The 25,995-nt window shown below is 50.6% G+C and overlaps 1 pseudogene; it reads left to right on the top strand.

The window, feature by feature from the left end:
- The first annotated feature begins 1,312 nt into the window (after nucleotides 1-1,312).
- The window catches only part of LOC147111567 (uncharacterized), an 85,509-nt pseudogene continuing 60,826 nt past the window's right edge, over nucleotides 1,313-25,995 (top strand).

Genomic DNA, 25,995 nt, shown 5'->3' with positions numbered 1-25,995 from the left:
TAAAACTCAATCCTTAATTATGCAGGCTCAAAGACAGAAAGCAGCCCCCAGATTTAGTGATATCTCCTCGGAGGTATTAAGCCAACAAGTCAGGGCTCACAGGGACATCCTCTTCCCTGCTGATGGGAGGAAGCCAACTGCTAAGACTAAAAATGCATGGCTGGAGATAGCAGAAGAAGTGAGTGGCAGGAGTGTTGTTGGTAGGACATGGATCGAGTGTTGTTGGTAGGACCTGGATCCAATGTTGTTGTAGGACATGGACCCAGTGTTGTTGTAGGACATGGATCCAGTGTTGTTGTAGGACATGGACCCAGTGTTGTTGTAGGACATGGATCCAGTGTGGTTGGTAGGACATGGATCCAGTGTTGTTATAGGACCTGGATCCAGTGTTGTTGTAGGACATGGATCCAGTGTTGTTGTAGGACATGGATCCAGTGTTGTTGGTAGGACCTGGATCCAGTGTTGTTGGTAGGACCTGGATCCAGTGTTGTTGTAGGACATGGATCCAGTGTTGTTGGTAGGACATGGATCCAGTGTTGTTGTAGGACCTGGGTCCAGTGTTGTTGTAGGACATGGATCCAGTGTTGTTGTAGGACATGGATCCAGTGTTGTTGGTAGGACCTGGATCCAGTGTTGTTGGTAGGACCTGGATCCAGTGTTGTTGATAGGACCTGGATCTAGTGTTTTTGGTAGGACCTGGATCCAGTGTGATTGGTAGGACATGGATCCAGTGTTGTTGGTAGGACCTGGATCCAGTGTGATTGGTAGGACATGGATCCAGTGTTGTTGTAGGACATGGATCCAGTGTTGTTGGTAGGACCTGGATCCAGTGTTGTTGGTAGGACCTGGATCCAGTGTTGTTGATAGGACCTGGATCCAGTGTTGTTGGTAGGACCTGGATCCAGTGTTGTTGGTAGGACATGGATCCAGTGTTGTTGTTGGACATGGATCCAGTGTTGTTGGTAGGACATGGATCCAGTGTTGTTGTAGGACATGGATCCAGTGCGGTTGGTAGGACATGGATCCAGTGTTGTTGTAGGACATGGATCCAGTGTTGTTGGTAGGACATGGATCCAGTGTTGTTGTTGGACATGGATCCAGTGTTGTTGGTAGGACATGGATCCAGTGTTGTTGTAGGACATGGATCCAGTGCGGTTGGTAGGACATGGATCCAGTGTTGTTGTAGGACATGGATCCAGTGTTGTTGGTAGGATATGGATCCAGTGTTGTTGTAGGACATGGATCCAGTGTGGTTGGGAGGACATGGATCCAGTGTTGTTGTAGGACATGGATCCAGTGTGGTTGGTAGGGCATGGATCCAGTGTTGTTGTTGGACATGAATCCAGTGTTGTTGGTAGGACATGGATCCAGTGTTGTTGTAGGACATGGATCCAGTGCGGTTGGTAGGACATGGATCCAGTGTGGTTGGGAGGACATGGATCCAGTGTTGTTGTAGGACATGGATCCAGTGTTGTTGGTAGGACCTGGATCCAGTGTTGTTGTAGGACATGGCTCCAGTGTTGTTGGTAGGACATGGATCCAGTGTTATTGTAGGACATGGTTCCAGTGCTGTTGGTAGGACCTGGATCCAGTGTTGTTGGTAGGACCTGGATCCAGTGTTGTTGTAGGACATGGATCCAGTGTTGTTGGTAGGACCTGGATCCAGTGTTGTTGTAGGACATGGATCCAGTGTTGTTGGTAGGACATGGATCCAGTGTTATTGTAGGACATGGTTCCAGTGCTGTTGGTAGGACATGGATCCAGTGCTGTTGGTAGGGCATGGATGCAGTGTTGTTGTAGGACATGGATCCAGTGTGGTTGGTAGGACATGGATGCAGTGTTGTTGTAGGACATGGATCCAGTGCTGTTGGTAGGACATGGATCCAGTGTTGTTGTAGGACATGGATCCAGTGTTGTTGTAGGACATGGATCCAGTGTTGTTGTAGGACATGGATCCAGTGTTGTTGGTAGGACATGGATCCAGTGTTATTGTAGGACATGGTTCCAGTGCTGTTGGTAGGACCTGGATCCAGTGTTGTTGGTAGGGCATGGATCCAGTGCTGTTGGTAGGGCATGGATCCAGTGTTGTTGGTAGGACATGGATCCAGTGTTATTGTAGGACATGGTTCCAGTGCTGTTGGTAGGACATGGATCCAGTGTTGTTGGTAGGACATGGATCCAGTGTTGTTGGTAGGACATGGATCCAGTGTGGTTGGTAGGTCATGGATCCAGTGTTGTTGGTAGGACGTGAATCCAGTGTATGAAAAGTTTTAATGACCTCATGAGGTCAGGAAAGATGAGTACAATGCCACATTGCCCTACATCCTGTTGTGCGTGTCATCCCAACCAGCTTACTCTGCCTTCCCAAGCCTACTCCTGCACATCACTCCTCACACCAATGTACCTTGCTGGTGCACCCACCCCTCACTGTCAATGCACTTTTTCACATCTCCATCTGACCATCCACCACTGACACTCATCCTCATCCTAATGCAATGTAAAGCCATTTCCTCATAGTCACTCTCAACAGATGTTGCCCATCCATCACTTCTATTCATTCCATGACTCTCACTCAAAGGTCTCTTGTTTCCCTTCTTACAGGAGAAGAGAGCGCAGAACACCCGGAAGAGGCAGCGAACCGGTGGTAGTCCTCCAATCATGAAACCGCTGACTTCAACAAAGGAGGAGGCCCTGGAGCTGTGCCACTTTGCAGAGCTGGTGGTGGTAGGAGATGGAGAGAGTGGGCCCTCCCAGCTACCTGGTGACAGAATTAAATATCATACGGCCACATGGCATACAAGAGTCACTCATGTTGACTTGATGTCAGCAGCCAGTGAAATATGATCATGTGCATAAGGGTCACTGAAAACATTCTTATCATAGCAGTGCTAATTCATGTCTTTACTCTCCCACAGTCCCATCAAGTGTCCACCCCACTGTCCAGCCAGAGGAGGAAGACGACTCCTCAGAGAAGGTCATAGACTCTGAAGGTGCACCATCACATAACCCATGCACACCAAGCACCAGCGCAGATAAACATAATGTTGTCACCTGGTGTCTCCCAGATCACATGCGAGCAAGAGCAGTTAGTGGAGACAGGGACAGTCGTGGAGAGTCCTTGTCGGAGGGTGGAGGGTGCTCCAAGTAGTGCTCCACTGGACGAAGATACTGGGAGAAAAATTGGGTTGCTTTGCACCTCCTGTTAGTACCCCCGGGGGGGCGCTAACGGGGCGCAAAGCCCCTAGCGCCCGGGCACGGCACCGCTGACACCTCCCACGAAATTCAGTGGGAGGTTAGCAGCAGTGGTAGCCGGTAGCACCGTCATCGCCGTGCGCAGCGCCCCAGTCACATACTTCAGTTGCGTCCGCTGACCTATCGCCAGATGATATGTCCGACAGGGTCAGGGTGGCATTTTTGCAGCCGGGGTGCCGCAAGTTAAAGTGCAGGTGTCGGGCGGCCATTTTTTGGGGGCTGCCTGCCAGCACCTGCCCCCTGCCCCTTTTTTATTCTGGGTGTCGGCCGCGATCGCTCAGCCCAGCACACCTCTAATTTAGTTGTACTACTTTCCCGTCTTCTCCATTTTTGCCTGTTTTCTGGCAAGTGGCCTTGTCAGTTGAAGTGAATGGTAAGACATTACTTAACCTTGAGCAATGGGTGTGTGTGGCAAAAATGGTTTGGTCATTTTAGGACTGCTTTGTGGTGGTGGTGGGCGGTGGGATGGGAGTTGGTTCAACATCTGGGTGCCATATGGGTGCACTGGTACAACTTAACTAAATTGTGGCATTAGGAGGCCAACCCGGACCTCCCAGGCAGCAATGTGCACTGCTGCTGGTGCCATTTCTACTTCAGGTTCCTCCTACTCCTCCTCCTCGCGTTCCTCCTGCTCCTCATCTTCCTCCTCCTCCGAAGACGCTTGGTGCTCTGCACCTTGCTCCTCCAGCAGTTCCAATCTTCCCTGCTGCGCTATGTTGTGCAGAATGCAGCATACCACGATCATTCTGGAGACCCTGGCTCCTCCAGATCTGTCCAGGCATCTGAAGTGCATCTTTAGCATCCCGATTACTTGCTCTATGACACATCTCGTCATCATTTGGCTTTGATTGTGGCGCTCTTCGGCCTCATTGTTTGGCCTCCTCAAGGGTGTCATCAGCCATGTCTTCAGTGGATACCCCTTGTCTCCAAACAGCCCACCGGTAAATCTGGTCAGAGGTACAAAGAGCTGAGGGAGGATGGACTGGCACAGGATGAGTGAATCATGGCAGCTCCCTGGGAATCTGGCACACGCGAGCATGATGATCTTTTTGTGGTTGCAGATGAGCTGCACATTGAGGGAGTGGAAGCCCTTGTGGTTCATGAACACTCCTCGGTGATCTGGGGGTGCCTTGATGGCCACATGTGTGCAGTCAATGATGCCCTACACCTGTGGGAAGTCAGCCAGAGCAGCAAAGCCGAGCGCCCGCTCAGCCTGACTGGCTTCATCAGCGGCAAAGTGTACATAAGTGCCTGACTTGTCAAACATGGCATCGGTCACCTGGGTGCTGCATTTTTGGTCGACCGACTGCGAGAGCCTGCAAATGTCTCCTGCAGGTCCCTGGAAGGAGCCTGAGGTGAAGAAGTTGAAGGCAGTGGTGACTCTGACAGCTACTGGTAACACATGTCCACTTGGCAGCAGGTCTTCTTCCAGCAGGCCACAAATGTCTGCCACAACCTAACACGATAGCCTGAGCCTCCTGAGGCACTGGTGTTCAGTCATGTCCAGGAAGCTGCCTATATACCCTGTGTTGGGGCTACCACGTCCTGTGAGGTGCACCCCTGTGCTCAACCCCTCCTGTGGAGCAGCAGGCTGGTGAGGCCCAAGGTGAAGCAGCATACGTGGCACCCATGCTGATCTGATATATGCCAGGTAAAGTGGAGATCAGAGGCACAATCCTCCATTGTAGTGAGAGTGATTTCCAATGTAGTGAGGGTGACCTCCAAAGTTGTAGAAATCACCTGCAAACTCCTGAAACTAAACACTCAGCACAAATGGTATCAGCAAGAGCCTTTCCCTTAGGCAAAGAAGCAGGTGTGAGGTATGAGTATTTATATGATTTTATTTTTACTATCATTTGTTTAACTCCTACAATTGCTGCAGTGCTCTTTCCTTGCTTTCACTGCCGATGTTCAGCAAGCCCAGGAATCTCATGGACAGCAAGTAAAAGCGGCAACATCAGGTAAAACAGGCTGTTAATAGCCTCTTAATGAGCTCTAAACTGCTTTAATTAGGTCACCTGCCTCTCCCAAGGTGGTCTCTGGCACGCTGACTAACATGCCTGAGTTAAAGGCGAAATCCGGTGGGTTTAAGCTGGCTTCCTAACCCGCTGTCAATTTCTGCGCTTTCAACTACCTACTCGCTCGCAAACTCGCACACTCTTCAAAGTAAAAATTCAGCCCAATGCATAAGCAAAGTAGGTGGGTTTCTAATATGTATCTGACAGCGGTGCCACCTTCGATGCACAGAGATGCTCCAAAAAACATGGTCACTGGCTGATGGAGTGATGCAATAATTTCTCTGGCTTCAATGGAAATGAAAATCATGGGGGAATTTAAAACGGGCGGTTGAATCGATATTGCCCGTTATACATTATCACCCAACGTCAAAATTATCCCGATAGTTGGGACAAGCCAATGCCAGCTCCCTCTCAAAGAGACATCAGCAACTTTACAGCACAATGCATCAGAACAATCATGCAAAAATTTGTCTTAAGGCAACAAGAACATCTTGATGGAAAGTGTAAAAATACAGGTCCTGAAATTCTGTTGGGGTTTCTCTGATCTAACCGTAATTTCAATAGCAGACCGGCAGAATCGCCAGAGAAATGGTGTAAATGACTGTAAAGGGTGACTTGCACCCTTTCTCTGAGGGCTCTGGCGGAAATTCGGAAGTCCCCCGCAGAATCTTAAGGGTCACTATATTGACAAGTATCAAATATGCAGATGGTTCTAGTGCACCACAGAATTGCAATTAGGGACGAGTAATGTAATTCATAAAAAGAAACAATGAATTGCAATCCGAGTGCAATTATCTGCACTTTCTTGTAATTGGAAAATCTGCACTTGATTCTTTTGCCAAATGTCAAGCAGTCTTTTTACCTGCCTTATTTGTGTGGTCGTGTTGGATGGTGTGATGGAGCAGCCCATTGTCATTTCTCCTCTGAGACCCAGATTTGAATACCAGTATCCATTTTATCCTCTCTCTACTGCCTCCAAATAAAACACATTTGAGCAGTCTCAACTCAGCTTCTGATATGCAACAGTCCACAGAACAAAATTCTATATTAATTGAGCAATCTCACTGAATGGAAAATGGAAAAAATTACAGTAATATAATAGAAGGTGCTCTTTTGAGGTTGGGGTTAATGCATATTACCCAGGAAAAAAACAATATGATATTGGTCCCTGCTGTACAATACAGCACCATTTTCCATTAAATCGAGCATTATGTGCCTCTAGATGTCAGCAGGTGAATTCATTTTAATCTTGAATTCAGTGCTGCGCTGAAGTGACAGCCTACATTATGTATTCAAGTCCTGGAGTGGGGCTTTGAACCTGTTAGCTCAGAGTTGAGAGTACTACCACTGAAGCAAATTGACACTTATAATGTGTTTGTGTCCCAATTCAAAGAGTCCAGTGTGGGATGATGTGCTTTGAGTGTCTTAGAAATCTTGAGAGATTGAGGGAGCTGAATTCTTCAGCTGCCAATGAAGGATCTGCCCTTTTCTCATAAACTTGTATTATTTTTATGACTTTCAAAAAATAAGTTATATTCAGAGTCCAAATTGATCATAATAGTCATCCGGGGGTCATTTGAACCACCAAAACTGGGTGGGTTTGGATCGGGTGGGAAGTAACAATGATAAATATTTCAAACACGACCCCAAAATGCCTCAAATCCACTCACTTCTGGTTTTAACGGAGGCGGGATGGGGGGTGCAGGCAAACAATCCCCTCTCAGGAGGCGGGTTGGTCATTGAAACATTTTAAGGAGGCTGTGTGCCACCATTTTAACAAGATTTATATTTTAAACTACTGTTGGCTGGTCTTTCCTGGCCGCGGGAAACCCAGCAGGTAAAAGGAGATGAGAGAGGCATAAGGTAAGTGCCTTTACAGCACTGCTTGTGGGCCAGGAGGAGCAGGAGTGTTTCCTCCAGGCCCAACAAGCTAACCCTGTAAAACGCCCCCTCATCTCCACAGTCTCTCCCCGACCACTCCACCATCACCGACCCCCTTGATCTTCCCCGACCCCTCCGCGATCACCCCCTCACGATCTGTCATCTTCCCTGACCCCCCACCTGCAATGTCCCCCTGTGATCTGTCAGCTTTCAAGCCCCTGTGATCAATAACGTCCCCCCCCACCACGCTCTAACCAGCAGCCCCCCCCAACACCCGCGATCTCTCCCCCCGCCACCACTAAACCTTCCTGCTCCTGTCCCCGTCCGCTAGGCGTCCAAGCCTGTCAATCAGGTTGGATGTTGGGCGGGGAACCTGGGAAAAAATATTCAAACACACTTTGAAGTTAAAACTCCATGCCGTTCGGGGAATCCCGCACTTCCCTAACTCCTCCCCTTCGCTCTGAATCGGTAAATGTCACGACTGAGAAGTCAGCATAATTACCCATGAAATAAAATAGCCTAGAAATTCGGTGGGCTGCGCCACCAGTTAGCGCCCAAAGAGGGCACTTAATGGGTTTAGCACCACTGGCCATGCCTCCCGCGAAATTTAGCGGGGCACTAATGGCGGTGTTAGCCTGTAGCGCTGCGCCACCACCGATGATGTCATTGGTGTGTGCAGCGCCCCGCTACCGCCCCGATTGCGATATTTGGTAGCGACCCCCACTGTAACGCCAGTCGTAATCTGCGACCGGTTCAGGGGGGCCTACCTGCGGCGGTAGAGGCGCTAATTAAAGGGGAGGTGCGGGGCGGCCATTTTTTTTGCTGGCAGCCTGCCAGCACCTCCTTGTGCCACCGTCCCCGGCCTCCTGAGCGCGCCCCCCCCCCCCCGCGTTGTGCTGGCTGTGTCCCAAGAGCCCGGCACTTCTCCTTGGTGCCGGGCTCTTTTGCCGGCACACGCGATCTCCGATCGTGCTGCTGTAGGCCCCTCCCCTTTAAGAAGGGGAGGAAGGCCTGCAGTACCGCAGCGTGCTGTGCCGCAGCGTGTGGCACTGCAGCACGTTGCGCTGCGATTTTAAGTTGCAGCGCCCCAAGAGGAATGCAGGGCACCTCGAGCAGCGCCGTGCTTCCGTTTGGGGCGCTGAAACTGAATTTCTCGCTAGCACTCGCGGCTCCTTCCAGGGCGGTACTTCCGGTGCCCAGGCGAGACTGGCGCCCTGGGGCGCCACCGAATTTGTAGGCCAATGAATTTTTTCCAACATATAGCTCATTAGTAATGACTGAAGAATACAATCTGAAATTGTACAGAATAAGTGCTCCATTCAAGTACCAGCACTTGTTCTCATTAGTGCCCTTGGATTAATATCAGTGCATTGTGCTGCAGTGCAGTGTCAGGTAATAATCTTAAATCTCATGTGGTTTCTGCCTGTTGAATAATGCATAATTATTAAGCAGTAAGTGAACTTCTTTCCTACCTCAAAGTGTTTAATGGGTATCTTTTATTTTGGCAACATATTCCAGCTACTATAATTTTATATTTGAGATACACAATTATTTATTCAGCAACATTTCAATATTACCACTGGCCTCCTTGTTTTAAGCTATACATGGGTTGCTGTGAGAACTATTATAGACAATTGATTATGCAACTACTGAAGACAGATGCAAGGCCTTAAAATTTAAGGGGTGAATTTACACAGGGATTCTGCTGCTCTCCCACTGTAACTGTAGTGGAAGATCTGGAAGAATCCTTGAAAAGGTTCCTAACCAGCTCTTTAAGTTGTTTTTCTGGGGCTCCTATGGCTCTTCCACTGCAGTTCTGATGGACGAGCAGGAGAATCCCCACGCAGATGAATCCCTTTAGTCTTTATCTTAGCTATATTTGTACAACCCATGTAGACTTCATCTGAATTGGGGTTGGGTTAGGGTTGACTTGCTTACAAACTGCTAGCTCATATCCTATGGAAGACCCACTGTGAGAATTAAGAAATAATTTTTGACAAGTCATTTCACATCCAAGCAAATGCTTTTTTGTTTCTAAAGCCTCATTTACTGTGAAAACCAGATAAAGGCCTAGGCACAGAATCTGCATCAGAACATGTAGGCCCAAAGCACACCTGATATTGGGCCTTGGGCCGCATTACTATCAGACCAGCGAGCTGCAGACACCTGCTTGGTGCCCCCACGCAGCTCGCCACTGAAGACCTCTGGAATTTTGAGTCACAGCAGCAGCCCGCAGGTAGGTTTGCAAGGGAAAGGGTGTGAAGCAATTGGGAAGAATACGGGCAACTGGGGAATGGGGATGATCAAGTCACCACTCCGAACTCAGCGCTGGGTCCTAAGCACGCCAGCTGTGTCTCAGTGGCTAGCACACTCGCCTCTGAGTCAGATGGTTGTGGGTTCAAGTCCCATTCCAGAGACTTGAGCACATCTTCTTCTTCTTAGGTAATCCCTCGGAACCGAGGATGACTTGCTTTCTCACTAAAAATGAGTTCTCAAGTGACTGATGAGTCCAATGCAGGACCTACAGTCTTTGTCACAGGTGGGGAAGACGCTGGTTGAAGGGGTGGGTGGGTGCAGTGCTTGGGTTGACGTCCGCTCATTCCACTGTTTGCACTTGGCTTCTGCTTGCTCCCGGCGAAGAGACTCGAGGGGCAGGATTTACATTGGGCTGTGGAGGCGGGATTGGAGGTGTGTGGGGGGTTAAAATCTCAAAATCGGGGAGCACGAACCCAACCCGCCTCCATGCCAGTTTCAAAGGAGGCGGATACCCGATCTGTGCAGGGACCCGTCTCCCCAAGGCGGGAAGGGGATTAGTGCCAATTAACTGCCAGTTAACAGGCAGTTTTTAGCCTACTCCCTATTTTTATTGCTGAAGTGTGGGAATCCCGACGGCTCCAAACCACGCCAAGTTTGCGAGGCGGGCCATCGGGCTGAAGGGCTTGGAGCGTTCGAGATGTCAAGTGTTCAGGTGAGTGATGGGTGCATGAGTTCAGAGGTAAGTGTGTAAAGTGTTTAAAGAAGTTTTACTTACATTTACTTACCTTTACAGCCTTCCTTCCTTCAGGTCTCGGGAGTCTTTCATCTCACTGGCACAGAAAGCAGAATGGCCGCGAGCTGTCAGAAGTTGCAGCATTCAGTTTTCTGTTCTGGAGAGATCTCTAAATCAGCCTGAGAGGAAGGAATTAACTTGGAGTACAGATTGTTAGTGTTTGACAGCTTCAAACAGCTGTCAAATGCTGATATTTCATCTGTCAAAAGCTTTTGACAGATGAAATGTCAATCTGTGATGTCACCTGTTGCCGGGTGGCCCTTAATTGGCCTGCTGAGCCCGCTGGGCGGGCTCAACAAGGTCAATCAAGTGAAAATCACGTGGGTTGGCCATGACTCGATGGAGGCGGGTCTACAACCCCGAAAGTTGTAGTTCAGCCTCCTACACGCCTCCTCAATCAAAATCCAGCCCGAGGTGTTCGTCGCCTTCCCGAATGCTTCACTTTGTGCGGTCTTGGGCCAGGGATTCCCAGGTGTCAGTGGGAATGTTGCACTTTTTCAAGGAGGCTTTGAGGGTGTCCTTGAAGCATTTCCTCTGCCCACCTGGCGCTTTCTTGCCATGTCGGAGCTCCGAGTAGAGCGCTGCTGTACTGAGGGAGTGCTGCACTGTCGGAGGTGGCATCTTTCGGATGTTAAACCGAGGCCCCGTTTGCTCTCTCATGCTGTCATAAAAGATCCTATGGCACTATGTTGAAGAAAAGTAGGGGAGTTATCCCCGGTGTCCTGGCCAATATGTATCCCTCAATCAACACAAAAACAGATTATCTAATCACTATCACATTGCTGTTTGTGGGAGCTTGCTGTGTGCAAATTGGCTGCCGTGTTTCCCACATTACAACAGTGACTACACTTCAAATGTACTTCATTGGCTGTAAAGCACTTTGAGATGTCTGGTGGTCATGAAAGGTGCTATATAAAATGTATTTCTTAAACCTGACATGCAAGCAAGCTGACAGTGGTGATGTCAGCACCACTTAAAGGTAAGTTTGGATTAAGCTTTCAGACTTTTTTTTGATATTATTGAAGTAATGTCTTGCTGCAATAGATATTAAAAGCTTTTTATGTGTATAGGGAGTGCTGCTGGATGCTTGCAAGACCTCGGATGGTAAAGGAAGGCCTCTGAGAAGAAAGTAAATGCTGCAAATACTCAGCAGGTCAGGCAACATCCGTGAAGAGAGAAAAAGAGTTCATGTCTCAGGTCGAGATGTTGCCTGACCAGCTGAGCATTTCTAGCATTTGATGCTGTTATTTCAGATTTATGGCATCTGCTTGCAGAGGGAAAAGGAAGACACAGAAGAGGAAGAAGCTGAAGAGGAAGAAGCAGAAGGAAGGATGCAACCCTTTTATGCATCTGGCTCCTTCTAGGCTGCAGCTGGAGATATTTGCAACATCTCGCAGTTTGCCATCCACTGTTGCATAAGGCAGGTCACCGAGGCTCTCTATTCAAAGAGAAAGCTGACTATATTACATTCTCTCTTGCCGGAGTCCAGCAGGCAGAGCGAGCATGCGGCTTTGCTAGGATTACAGGCTTCCCCATGGTGCAGGGTGCCTTGTCTGCAAGCAAATCACTTTGCGGGCGCTGCATGTCAAATCTGCCATACATCGGAACCGAAAGGGATTCTTGCAACAGTCGTGATGCCTTCATTCTGCGGCAGTCCGCTATGCTTGCTGCATTTCAACCTCCACAGCAAACCAAAGGGTGGCTGCTGGACGACAAAGGCTATCCACTGGCAACATGGCTCATAATTCCAGTGCGCAACCCATGCACACATGGGCAGTATGCAAACAGTGAAAGCCATACTGCCAAATGACATGTGATAGAGCTGACCATTGGCATGCTGAAACAATGCTTCCGCTGTCTGGACCACTCTGGATGAATGCCGTCTTCCTGAAAGAGGACAGCAGGTTTGTGCTCCATGGAGCCACTGCCACTCCCCTGAGGCGGCACCTCAGCAATCCTAGTAATCTGTTGGAGGACAGATTGCTGGACTGCTGTGATACCCTGCAAGCCCCTTTGAACATTGGTATGCACAGGCATGATGGCAGCAGCCTGAGCTTGTATGGCAGCAAGCTGAGCTTGCATGACAGCAGTCAGAGCTTGCATGTCAGCAAGCTGACCTTGCACAACTTCAGTCTGAGTTTCTACTGCAGCAATTAGACTTTTGGTGGAGGCTGCTCATGCTGCAATGGAAGATGAGATGCCAGCCATCAGACGCTGCAACATGGTTGGGTCCACAAGTGTGTTGATGGAGTTGGTCACCAGTTCCATGCTGGAAAGGATGGGTTCCAAGCTCTGCACAAAGCCTGTGCCAAGTTAGTGCTTGACTTCTGCAAGCTCCTTGATATTGACCGCAGGCTTTCTGGCAGGCCTCCCAATGTACCATGCAATTTGTTACGTTCACCCATCAGCCTTCTTCTGTAGCCTGGCCCATCGAAGTCCTCATTTGAATCCAATGCAGCTGAACTTGTGTGCGGCCTCGCCCTCTGCTAAGCTGGCACCTGTGCTATCCTTGTCCCCTGCCCTAGTTGCAGCGCAGTTGTGCTCAGTGTCGCGCCGCGTGCAGATCCTGCCTCTATGCTATCCTCTAAGATACATTCAGTGTTAGTATCTGAGCTGATTGCTACGAGCGTGAAATCAAGTGACGGTGTGTCTTCATCATCGCCCTCTTCTTGGTCTTCCTCCACTGCCCGGCCAGGTTGCACTTCTTGGGTGCCTGAAAGGAGCAAGGCACAAGGGTAAGGTTATGATGAGGGGAGGGGGAAAAGTAAAAGGTGCCTGCTTAAACCATCTGCAGCTTGTAAGTCAGAAAAGACTGTGGGATGAGGGGGAAGTGGGATGTGAAAATGAGGATTAGGTATGAGATACCGTCACCTTCAATGGATTCAGCCCTGCCGCTGGTCATTGCCTCAGCAATGGCACTTCCGATAATGGCCAGCACCGCCCCATCCATGGGGGTTAGAGCCTGCAGGCGCACCTCTCCCTCTCAGATTAGTTTGTGCTGCCTCCGCTTGTGCACCTCCTTCTCCTGCAAGAGGGAGGGCAGTGTGTCAATGAGTATTGTGCAATATGATTGGGTGATGTGCCTGTCATGGTTGTATACTTGGCAGTGTGTGCAAGCTGTGAGCTGTGGGTGTGAAGCTTGCAACAGTGCTAAGTGTATGAGGGTGGGGTAAAGCTATGAATGTTAGGTATGAGTGCTAATTGATAGAGATTGTTGGCAGGTGAGTGATGGGGTGTGATGCATTATCCGGTGGCTGAGACTAGTGGTGCAGTTGTTAGGATATGGCATTTGAAGATGTATTCACTAACCTTGACCACTCATGTGAGGTCATTGAACTTCTTGCGACATTGCATTCAGGTCCACAGGGCTTGATTCCTGGCACTGACCTCCGCGGCTATCTGCTCCCACTGCCTTTTCACCGTATGTCTGAAGGGCCTCCAGCTCCCCTGTGGATATAGGGTGTTTCTCCTCCTTTCCACCTCCTCCACCAAGACTTTCAGTGCATTGATGGAAATCTGGATGCCAGCTCTCTCCCATGTTCAGCCATTCTTCTCTCTTTTCTCCTCCTCCTCCCCGTGCTCCTCCTCCTCAGCTTCTCGCCTGATAGATGGTGGCAAGGGCTGTTCCCTCACAATGGCCAGGTTGTGCAGCATGAAGCAAACCACCACAAAACTTGAGACCCGCTCAGCCGAATACTGCAGGGCTCTTTAAGAGCAGTCTAGACAACGGAATCGTTGCTTCAATGCACAAATGGTCTGCTCTATCTCATTTTGTGTGGCAGCATGACTCTCATTGTATGCATGCTGTGCACGTGTGTATGAATTGCGTACCGGAGTCATGAGCCATTTCGTCAGCGGATAGCCCTTGTCACCCTGTAGCCATCCTCTGATTTGTCGTGGTGACTGAAATATCACTGGCACAGCGGACTGCCGCAGAATGAAGGCATCATGACTGCGGCCAGGATGCCAACCATTGACCTGCATGATTCAATGCCTATGGTCACACATCAGCTGCATGTTGAGGGAGTGGAATCCCTTTTAGTTCTGGTACATGTCAGAGTTAAAATACGGCGCCCGCAAAGCAATGTGCATGCAGTAAATGGCACCCTGCAGCATGGGGAAGCCTGCAAACCTTGCAAACCCTCGTGCTCACTCTGCTGCGTGTCTTTGGCAAGAGGGAATAGAAACATAGAAACATAGAAGATAGGAGCAGGAGTAGGCCATTCGGCCCCTCGAGCCTGCTCCACCATTCGATGAGATCATGGCTGATCATCCAAACTCAGTACCCCGTACCTGCCTTCCCCCCATATCCCTTGATACCTTTAGCTCTAAGAAATATATCTAACTCCTTCTTGAATATATTTAATGACTTGGCCTCAACCGCCTTCTGTGGTAGAGAATTCCACAGGTTCACCACTCTCTGGGTGAAGAAATTCTTCCTCATCTCTGACCTAAATGGCTTACCCCTTATCCTTAGACTGTGACCCCTGGTTCTGGACTCTCCGACCATTGGGAACATTCTACCTGCATCTAGTTTGTCCAGACCTGCCAGAATTTTATAAGTTTCGATGAGATCCCCTCTCATTCTTCTAAACTCCAGCGAGTATAAGCCCAATCGACCCAATCTCTCCTCAGACGTCATTCCTGCCATCACAGGAATCAGCCTTGTGAACCTTCGCTGAACTCCTTCCATGGCAAGAACATCCTTCCTCAGATAAGGCGACCAAAACTGCACACAGTACTAAAGGTGTGGTCTCACCAAGGCCCTGTACAAATGCAGCAGGACATCCTTACTCCTGTACTCAAACCCTTTTGCTATGAAGGCCAACATACCATTTGCCTTCTTCACCGCCTGCTGCACCTGCATGCTTACCTTCAGTGACTGGTGCACAAGGACACCCAGGTCTCATTGCACTTCCCCTTCTCCCAATCTATTGCCATTCAGATAATAGTCTGCCTTTCTGTTTTTGACACCAAAGTGGATAACCTCGCATTTATCCACGTTATATTGCATCTGCCATGCTTCTGCCCAATCACCCAACCTGTCCAAATCATCCTGGAGTTTCTCGGTATCCTCCTCGCAGCACACACGCCCACCCAGCTTTGTGTCATCTGCAAACTTGGAGATATTGGCCTAGAAATTCATTGTAGCCACTTTTGGGGCGGTAAAGTCGGGCGGCCGCTAAAGTTTGCGCCCGCCGCCAAATCGAGGCCACTTCTCCGATATTCATTAGCTTCGCCCTAAGAGTTTGCTCGAGCGCTAAAACTGGCGCTGGACGCTTCTCTTTAGGCACTAAGCCGGAGGTGCTGAGCGAGAGCGCCGAGGCCGGGCGCAGCGCAGGTGCGGCCATCTCGTGATTGACAGCAGACACCCTGGCGCCGGCCAGCTCTTAAGGGGGAAGGGTCGACTTTGTCTGCTGCCACGCCCTGGATAGTGGAGCCCTCCAGCTAGGCCTGAACACTGCTGCTGGACCCAAATAGCACCTGAAGCCATGCAGAAGGCCCGTGAACGAGCGCAGCGCTTCTCAGAGCGTGATCTGAGTGTGCTGGTTGGTGGTGTGGAGAAGAGGCGCCATATTTTGTACCCGGACAATGGCAGGACGGCGCCGGTCCGCGCCTACCGGAGAGCCTGGAGGCATGTCGCCAGCAAGGTGTCAGCCAACAGCGAGGTCCCCAGGACCGGTGTCCAATGCCGCAAAAGGTTTAATGACCTCACTCGGATTGTCAGGGTGAGTACCCTTTCCAGTGACCTCCTCATCCTTGCATGTGCACCTCACATTATGGGCAAAGGGACCTGAAAGCCCTAATGGCCAGCCCTCATCCAGCAGCTATGGGACAGGCATGAACATCAATTGCACATTCTGCACTTAACACACTGGCCAAGCTATTCCACCATGGGAGGCAGTGCACACAAGATCAGGGCGACACACTGGCCAGGCTCTTCCACCATGGGAGGCAGTGCACACAAGATCAGGGCGACAAACTGGCCAGGCTATTCCACCATGGGAGGCAGTGCACACAAGATCAGGGCTACACACTGTACTTAGAGGCCGTCCTTTCTCTTGCAGGCCAAGCTGGCCAATAATAGTAAGAGCCGGACTGCGACCGGGGGAGGCCGACCCCAGATCCAGCCGCTCACCGAGCTGCAACATCGCGTGGAGCGCATCATGGGTGGCCGGGTGATTGGCCCCGTTGCATGTGGAGATGCCGACCCTGTTCTGGGCACCAATGGTAAGGACATCAACATTTGGACGTCTCTTGTCCCACTTGCGCATCAGATCTACATCCTTTGCCACTGTCCAACCAATGCGCTGAATGCCACCACTCATGCATCCCTCGCTGACGCCCTCTCCTCACTCTAAAGCTACTCTTGTGCCTTCCTGCTTTCAGATGGTGAGGAGGAGGTCCCTGAAGTTGCCAGTGACAGCCCCTCAGAAGAGGAGGAGGAGGAGGAGCAAGAGGAAGGCGGCCCATCAGGGGAACCCTCAGCCGTGGCAACCCATGCCAATGTAGGGGACACGTCTTCCCTGGAGGGGAGCGTGGCGGAAGTGTCGGAGGGGAGGGGAGCTCATGGGACCTGCGGCCTGCAGAAACGCGGGAGGGGGGTGCCAGCTCGGCGGCCTTCTCCCCAGAGGGGGAAAGGGTCGGAGGGGAGTCCAATTGCTGGGCCCAGCGGCGTCCAGCAACGCAGGAAGGGTCGGCCAGCTCGGCGGCCTTCTCCCCAGAGGGAGAGTCCGGCCTCCAGTCCGGAGATGGTCTTCGCCGAGGAGATGGAACGCCTCGAGGACTTGTCCGCGGACTCGGAGCGCCGGCACACGGAGCTCATGGGGGTAGTGGCACGGTTGCCTGAGGCCATCGAGTCCCTCTCTCGGAGTGTCACCGATGTCGGGGCCTCACAGGCCATCAGTTTGGCGGAATTCAGGGCAGAGCAGGCAGCGAGTCGGGCGGCATGCGGGGCAGATCAGTCAGCGAGTCGGGCGGCATTCAGGGCAGCTCAGGCAGCGAGTGGGCAGTTGATCAGTGGTGCCGTGCAGTCACTGGGTGCTCTGATGAGGTCACTGAACAGGTCAACACGGGCACTCACTGCTGCCACACTCGCTGTGTCAGCCAGGCATCGCCAGGGCACCCGGCGCGCTGCAGCAGCACAGCGGTCTGTCCCTCGGCAGATTGGTGCGCATGCTGCAGTGCTGGCCCGGGCGAGTGCCAGTGTCTCAGGCGACCAGCGAGCGCCTGCCATCCGCCAGCTTGCCCCCATTCCTCCAGCTGCCACTGCCACTCCCCAGTGGAGCTGCCAGGAGCTGCTGCAGCGACTGATGCTGGCCAGCCACAGCTGCAGCATTCAACAGCCGCCCACTCGACGGCCAGACCTCGACTAGGCCGACCCCCAAGGGCATCTGCCGTCACGACATGTGCCCCTCTGGAGCCTGCCCCCAGCCTTGCAGCAGCCAATGGCCTTACTTTGAGGAGGAGCAGAAGGGCGGGCAGGGGCCACACAAAGATGGCCAAGGCATCGCCCTAGCAGGCCAAAAAGTCGAATGTGTGGCCAGTTGTGTTTGTTTTTTGAGGCCGAGAATTGGATGTTTGTTTTTTGAGGCCGAGAATTGGATGTTTGTTTTTTGAAGGCCGAGAATTGGATGTTTGTTTTTTGAAGGCCGAGGATGTGATGTTTGTTTTTTACGAAGGCCGAGGATGACGGCCATTTTAGTTGCACTGTTTTGTTAATCCTCTCCAGGTTGTGGGAGCGAGTAATGTGTTTGAGTGTTTTTTGGGGGTTTCGTCTGTTTTTGGTTTTCATGTGGGAAGGGCCCTGAGTTTGTACAATAAAGCATTTTATTTATTAACATTGTCCATGTTTGATCTTTGAAGTGTTTGTTGCCTTAACCGGCTGAGGGCTTGCGGAGCGGCTGCAATCATGTTCTTTCATTGGCACAAGCCATTCCCTGACAGAGGGCCTAGAAGTGACGTTCAATAAGCCGCCGACGGGCGGCCCTTGGAACTTCTGCCTCCCTCCTGGGCTGGTACTCCTCGTCCTCCTCCTCCTCATGCTCCTCCTGCTCCTCCTCCTGAGGTGGGGGTCCAATGTGAGGTGGCAGTGCCTGAGTCCTGCAGATAGCCAGGTTGTGCAGCATGCAGCAAACGACGACGAATTGGGAGACTCGCTCCTGCGAATACTGGAGGGCTCCCCCGGAGCGATCGAGACAGCGGAACCGTTGCTTGAGGACGCCGATTGTTTGTTCTATGATGTTCCTCGTCGCTTGATGGCTCTCGTTGTATGCCTCTTCAGCAGGGGTCATGGGCGCGCGGAGCGGGGTCATGAGCCAGGTACACAAAGGATAGCCTTTGTCTCCGATAAGCCATCCTCTTGGGTGAGGCTGTGCCTGGAACATGTCAGCCACAGTTGTCTGTCGCAGGATAAAGGCATCGTGGCTGCTGCCTGGAAAGCGGGCATTGACAGCTAGGATGCGCTGCCTGTGGTCACACACCAGCTGTACGTTGAGGGAATGGTAGCCCTTCCGGTTGCGGTAATCCTCGGCATGCTCCAGAGGTGCCCGCAAAGCCACATGCGTGCAGTCAATGGCGCCCTGCACCATGGGGAAGCCCGCTATTCTTGCAAATCCCACTGCACGCTGCTGCTGCTTGTCCAGGGTCATGGGGAAGGAGATGAATTGATGTCTCCTTCTGAAAAGGGCTTCGGTCACCTGGTGGATGCAGCAATGCACAACGAACTGGGAGATGTTAGCGATGTCCCCAGCAGCGGATTGGAAGGAGCCGGTGGCATAGAAGTTGAGAGCCACCGTCACCTTCACTGCCACCGACAGAGACGTCCTGCGCATCAGCTGTGGCTGCAGATCTCTCTGAAGCAGCTGGCAGATGTCTGCAACCACCTCCCTTCTGAATCGCAGCCTCCTTACACACATCGCGGCAGACATGGTCAGATAGGAGGACTGCTGGCGGTATACCCTGGGTGGGTAAGGCCTCAGTTGGCGACGCCTGTTGCCCCCTCTGCGTCTAGCCAGGGCTGCCACTCTCTGTAAGCCCTTCTGGCATAAGGCTGAAAGTCAGCGTTGGCACCCAATGCAGCCCCCATTATATGCTGGCAAACACTGAGCTCTCAATGAAGGCAAAGATAATTGCTAAGCTCTGGCCTGAGCCAAAAGTACCTGTCCTAGTGTTGGTCCAAACCAGTAAGCTCTCCTCCTTGGTCTCTCTCCAAAAAACCTTTGCACAAGAGTGAATGCTGCAAAATGGCTGGCCTTTATAGTGCAGGGTAAGTGCCCTTTAATTAGCGCTCCCCGCGGCCCGCCTCGGCTGTGTACCATTCCACTTCACAGTCGTTAGGGCCGCCCGGCGCACAATGGCCCGGCGCGAGTGAAGTTCCGGTTCGGGGCGCACAAAGGGCGTTGCACTAGTAAATGACGTCATGATCTGCGTGCGCAGCAGGGCGCGCGCTAAGACTTTGCGCCGGCGCTAAATGTGTACTGAAGTTGGGGCGAGGCGCAGATCGCGCTGCGCCCGGGCGTTAAGCGCCTAGCGCTCGAGATCTACTCCTCCTAAGGCGCTAACGGCTGGCGCGCCCAACTGAATTTCTAGGCCATTACATCTAGTTCCCTTATCTAGATCATTAATGTATATTGTGAATAGCTGGGATCCAAGGACCGATCCCTGCGGTACCCCACTAGTCACTGCCTGCCACTCGGAAAAAGACCCGTTAATTCCTACTCTCTGCTTTCTGTCCGCCAACCAGTTCTCTATCCAAGTCAATACCTTGCCCCCAATCCCATGTGCCTTAACTTTACATGCTAATCTCTTATGCAGGACCTTATCGAAAGCCTTTTGAAAGTCCAAATACACCACACCTACTGGTTCTCCCTTATCTATTTTCCCAGTTACATCCTCAAAAAATTCCAGTAGATTAGTCAAGCACGATTTACCTTTTGTAAATCCATGTTGACTTTGTCCGATCCTGTCACTGTTTTCCAAGTGCTCAGCTATTACATCCTTTATAATGGACTCTATTATTTTCCCCACTACCGATGTCAGGCTTACCGGTCTGTAATTCCCTGCTTTCTCTCTACCACCCTTTTTGAATAGTGGGGTAACATTAGCAACCATTCAATCCATGGGTACAGTTCCAGATTCCAGTGAATTTTGGAAGATGATCAGCAATGCATCTACTATTTCTAGGGCCACCTCCTTAAGTACCCTAGGATGTAGATTATCAGGCCCATGGGATTTATTGGCATTCAATACTGTCAATTTCCCTAACACCATTTCCCTACAAATACTGATTTATTTCAGTTCCTCCCTCTCATCAGACCCTATGTTCTCCAACATCTCTGGGAGGTTATTTGTGTCATCCTTTGTGAAGACAGAACCAAAATATGCATTTAATTGGTCTGCCATTTCTTTGTTCCCCATTATAACTTCCCCTGCTTCTGACTGCAAGGGACCTGCACTTGATTTCACTAATCTTTTTCTCTTCACATATCTATAAAAGCTCTTACAGTCAGTTTTAATGTTCCCTGCAAGCTTACTTTCATATTCTATTTTCCCCTTCTTAATTAATCCCTTTGTCCTCCTTTGTTGAATCCTGAACTGCTCTCAATCCTCAGGGTTACCGCTTTTTCTGGCCAATTTATATGCCCTCTCCTTGGATCTTATGCTATCCCTAATTTCCCTTGTTAGCCACAGTTGAGTCACCCTTTTTGTTTTATTCTTATCCCAAACTGGGATGAACAACTTCTGTAGTTCATCCATGCGGTCTTTGAGTGTTTGCCATTGTCTATCCACCATCAACCCTTTGAGTGACATTCCCCAATCAATCCTACCCAATTCGCGCCTCATGCCATCGTAGTTTCCTTTATTTAAATTCAGGACCCTAGTCTCTGAGTCAACTACTTCACCCTCCATCCTAATGAAGAATTCTATCATATTATGATCGCTCTGACCCAAGGGGCCTTGTAATGAAATGACGTTAGATCTCTTTGAATATAGAGCTTTAGTGACCTCCCTTATGCAAACTGCTAGATGTTGCTAATATCTCCAGCAACAGCTTGGAAGGAGCCGGAGGCATAAAAGTTCATAGCCATGGTCATCATCACAGCTACTGGCAATGCGGTCTTTGCCCTGCTCTGAGGTTCAAGTTACGGCTGCAGTAGGTGAAAGATTTGAGTGCTGACCTCCTTAGTGAAGCACAGACATCTCAAACATTGTTCGGTTCTGAGGCTCAGGTAGGAGAATTGCTTCCTGATCACCCTAGGCAGATATGGCCTCCTGCTGAGAGCCCTTCTCCCACTCCTCCTCCACCCTCTTAGAGCAGCTTGTCCTGCTCTGTGTGGCCTCTGCTCATTCTCTCAGTTATGCACGAGTCCAAGAGGAAGGCCCACTACTGCACTCATGTCTGGGAGCAAGTGGTTTATGCAGAAGCCTTGAAATCAGCAAAAAGTACTTCAGCACCTGCCATACCATGGCCTGTAGGCCTAGAAATTCGGTGGGCTACGCCATCAGTTTGCGCCTAAAGAGGGCACTCAGTGGCTTTAACGCCACTGGCCATGCCTCCCGCGATATTTAGCGGGACACTAATGGTGGCGTTAGCCTGTAGCGCCGCGCCGCCACCGATGACGTCATCGGTGTGCGCAGCGCCCCGCTACCACCCCAATCGCGATATTTGTTCGCGCCCGCCTCTGTTACACCGGTCGCAAATCGCACCCGGTTCATGGGGCTTACCTGTGGCGGTAGTGGCGCAAATTAAGGAGGAGGTGCGGGTCGGCCATTTTTTTTGGTGGCCGCCTGCCAGCACCTCCGTCCCCGGCCTCCTGACCCCCCCCCGGGCAGTGCCGGCTGTGTCCCGAGAGCCCGGCACTTCTCCTCGGTGCCGGGCTCTTTTGCCGGCACTCGCGATCGGTTATCGCGCTGGTGCAGGCCCCTCTCACTTAAGAAGGGGAGGAAGGCCTGCAGTACCGCAGTGCACCGTGCCGCAGCGTGTGGCACTGTGGCACGTTGCGCTGCGATATTTAGTTTCAGCGCCCCAACAGGGACGCGGGGCGCCTCGAGCAGCGCCCCGCGTCCCTCTTGGGGCGCTCAAACTGAATTTCCGGCAGGCGCAACGGCTCCGATCGCAGCGGTAATTCCGGCGCCCAGGCGAGCTTGGCACCCCACTGAATTTCTAGGCCGTAGACTTTTAAAACTTGAAACTATGGAAAACATCAAAAACATGTGAATTTTCGTGATAGCCAGAAGAAATTAACCACCAAATAACCTGTAATTAGTTGATGATCCCTTTAAATAGCACTGATGGGGGGGTTCCTTCCTGATGATTAACGTGAGCTTAAGAGAAGGCGTTGGCTGGAGTGTGGAGCTCAAAAAATTCCAGCGCTGGCATCAAGTCAATGTTGCACGTTGTTGATGCCATGATCTGCCTACTGTGCATACTTCCGACAGACGTTAACACGCTAATGCCTTTACCAAGATGGCATCTGGCGTGCTTTGCATCAGAAGTATGCGTGCGCACGGTGGATGCCATTTTGGGTCCCTAACAGCACCTGTAGCGCCCAAATACCGAACGCCACCGAGCCCAATTTCTCGCCCAAATTGTTTTATTGATGTTGATTGTGGAATAACGGTTATCCAGTGCCCACTGCTCTTCCAAAAATAGTGCCATGGGATTTTTTATGTCCACCCTGAGAGGGCAGATGGGACCTGCGTTTAATATTTAATATGAAAGACGGCACCCCCGACAGTGCAGCACTCCCTCAGTACTCTCTCTTATACAGTCCCTCGGAACCGAGGATGACTTGCTTCCACATTAAAGATGAGTTCTCAGGTGGCTGATGAGTCCAATGCGGGACCTACAGTCTCTGTCACATGTGGGGCAGACAGTGATTGAAGGGGCGGGTGGGTGGGGTGCTTGGGTTGACGTGCGCTCATTGCACTGCTTGCGCTTGCCTTCCCCTTGCTCCCGGCAAAGAGACTCGAGGTGTTCGGCACCTTCCCGGATGCTTCTCATTCACTTTGTGTGGTCTTGGGCCAGGGATTCCCAAGTGTCAGTGGGGATGTTGCACTTTTTCAAGGAGGCTTTGAGGATGTCCTTGAAGCGTTTCTTCTGCCCACCTGGGACTCCGAGTAGAGCGCTTGTTTTGGGAGTCTCGTATCTGGCATGCAGGCAATGTGACCCATCCATCGGAGCTGATCGAGCGTGGCCAAAGCTTCGATGCTGGGGATGTTGGCCTGAGCGAAAACACTGATGATAGCAAAATACTGCGGATGCTGGAAATCCGAAATAACAACAGAAAATGCTGGAAAAACTCAGCAGGCCAGGCAATATCCATGGAGAGAGAAATAGAGTCAATATTTCAGGTCGAAACCCTTCGTCAGGACTGAAAAAACTCAGGAAATGAAACAGATTAAAAGGCCAGTTTGGAGACTGGGAAATGGGGATGAAAGAACAAAAGAGAAGTGAAGAGACATTCAGGGGTATTCAAAACGAGATGAGATGGTGAAAGGACTAGTAACTAGTAACACTGATGTTGGTGCGCCTATCCTGCCAATGGATTTGCAGGATCTTGCGGAGGCAGCGTTGGTGGTACTTCTCCAGTGCATTGAGGTGCCTGCTGTACATGGTCCATGTCTCTGAGGCATACAGGAGGGTGTGTATCACTACTGCTCTGTAGACCATGAGCTTGATGCCGGGTTTGAGGTCCTGGTCTTCTAACACTCTCTCCCTCAGGTGACCGAAGGCTGCACTGGCACACTGAAGATGGTGTTGGACTTCATCATTGACGTCTGCCCTTGTTGACAGTAGGCTCCTGAGGTATGAGAAGTGGTCCACGTTGTCCAAGGCCTCATCGTGGATTTTGATAATGTTGTCAGCCTAGATTGCTGGAGTGAATCCACAACCTTCTGACTCAGAGGCAGGAGTGTCAACAATGAGCCATGTCTGATACTTCAGGACTACAACCTTACAATGCTCATTTGCCGACCTGCATTCCCTTCAAATATGGCTCCCTGCTGGAAGTGCGGGGTCACAGAATTTACCCTCTCTAATTGTTCATCACTCCTTGTTAGGAACTGCATTGCCTCCATTTTGCATCTCACTGCCATGAACATCTGAGATATTAATGCCCAGAAATTCGGGTCTCCAGGGGTGAGTACGCACGCGTACTCACCCGTAAACCCAATGGAAGTGCCGGTTTCCTGCATGCGCTGCGCATGCGCGGGAAACCAGCACTTCTGCTCCTCTGAAAGCAGGGGTTCAGAGGTCGAACGCGTGCGCGGGGGAGACTGCGCGTGCGCATCAAACTTAGTTTTTTTTTACAGGTTTTTCCGTGAGGGTAAGTCTGCAGAATTTAGAAATGTAAGAAGCAGGCGTAAGGCCTGCTTTTTACAAGGTAAGTGGTGAATTAATTAAAATTTAAACATTTTTTCCACAGGTTTATTATTTTTAAATACTTTAAAGCAAGGTAAGTTTATTTTTAGCCCGTTAGAATATTAAATTATTTTTTTCAAAAATTTAAATTGTTGTTTAAAATAGTTATTTCATGTCATTTATAGTTTATTTAAAAAATGTGATTTAAAAAAAATATTTATTTGAAGGTTTAGTGCTATTTTGGGGCCGTAATATTTATAAGTCTTGACAGCACTTCCTGTCAAGAATTATGAATGGAGCATTCCCTGCTCCGATTGGCTCCCCATGGCCCACGTGATCCCAGGGGACGCATCGAACTAACTGTGCCCCTGGGATATGCAAGCACTGTGCGCCGGCAACTGGACCAGGCCACGGATCGGAATTCCATGGGGCCCTACAGCTCAACGGCCAGCGTGCAAGGTAAGTGCAGGTCGGGGACTTGCACCCGCGGGAAGCCCCCGACCTGAATTTCTGGGCCATTAAAGTCACCATTTGGGCAGTGCTGAGCATGATGGTGTGATCTATCATTCTGCAGTATGGTGCAGTGGAGTTCATTTGCAATGTTCCATGACACCAACATGATAGATGCATCTACCAAAGGTTAACTGATACCAGCCAGCAGGTAGCTAAGAAATATGCTGTTACAGTACTGTGATAAGGACAGCTCCTGAAAGGGCTAGAAAAAAATTAACCTAATTTGCACAGTATTTTACATAAAAATCGAACAAAACCATGAGATTTTAACCCAAATCGGGCAATGCTTGTTTAATTCAAAATCGACTTGTTTACATGTATATTTGATTTGTTATGATGCCCCCATGATTTAACAGCTTATCTGTCTAAGCTCACACATGTAAACCAAGGGTCCCAGACCTGAAACGTTAACTCTGTTTCTCTCTCCACGGATGCTGCCTGGCCTGCTGAGTATTTCCAGCGTTTTCTGTTGTTATTTCAGATTTGCAGCACCCGCAGTATTTTGCTATTGTAGCAAGGTACCAGGAGGATGGCTGGTGCCCATGGAACCGTAATCCAGGAAGATTCACCACCTTCAAGAAAGGAGGGAGGAAAAGTTAAGAAAAGACTTATATCTGTGCTTGAGAAAAGATTCCCTTCATTTAGAGAGATACACTGAAGGCGTTTTGACTCTTTGTTGGAGTTATATCTTGGGCCAGAAATTCCAGAACGGGGCTTGCAGCGCGTGCAAGCCCCGTATTTGCACTTACCCCGCGCTCCTGCCGATCAGCTTCTGGGACGCCTGAACTTGGAGAAATAGAAAGCACATTCCCGGGCAGCGTATAACGTCACGCCGCCCAGGAGTGCAGCCAGCGCGGACCCAGGAGCGTGCAGTGTAAGTGAGACACGCCCCTTGAGGTCTCAGTTTCACTGGACAC

The sequence above is a fragment of the Somniosus microcephalus genome, chromosome 10 (assembly GCF_052327205.1).
Source record: "Somniosus microcephalus isolate GS21.2 chromosome 10, FLI_Smic_1.0, whole genome shotgun sequence".
In the NCBI taxonomy this organism is placed as follows: Eukaryota; Metazoa; Chordata; class Chondrichthyes; order Squaliformes; family Somniosidae; genus Somniosus; species Somniosus microcephalus.
The sequence above is the reverse complement of the archived record's forward strand: the minus strand, read 5'-3'. Positions and strand labels throughout refer to the sequence as shown.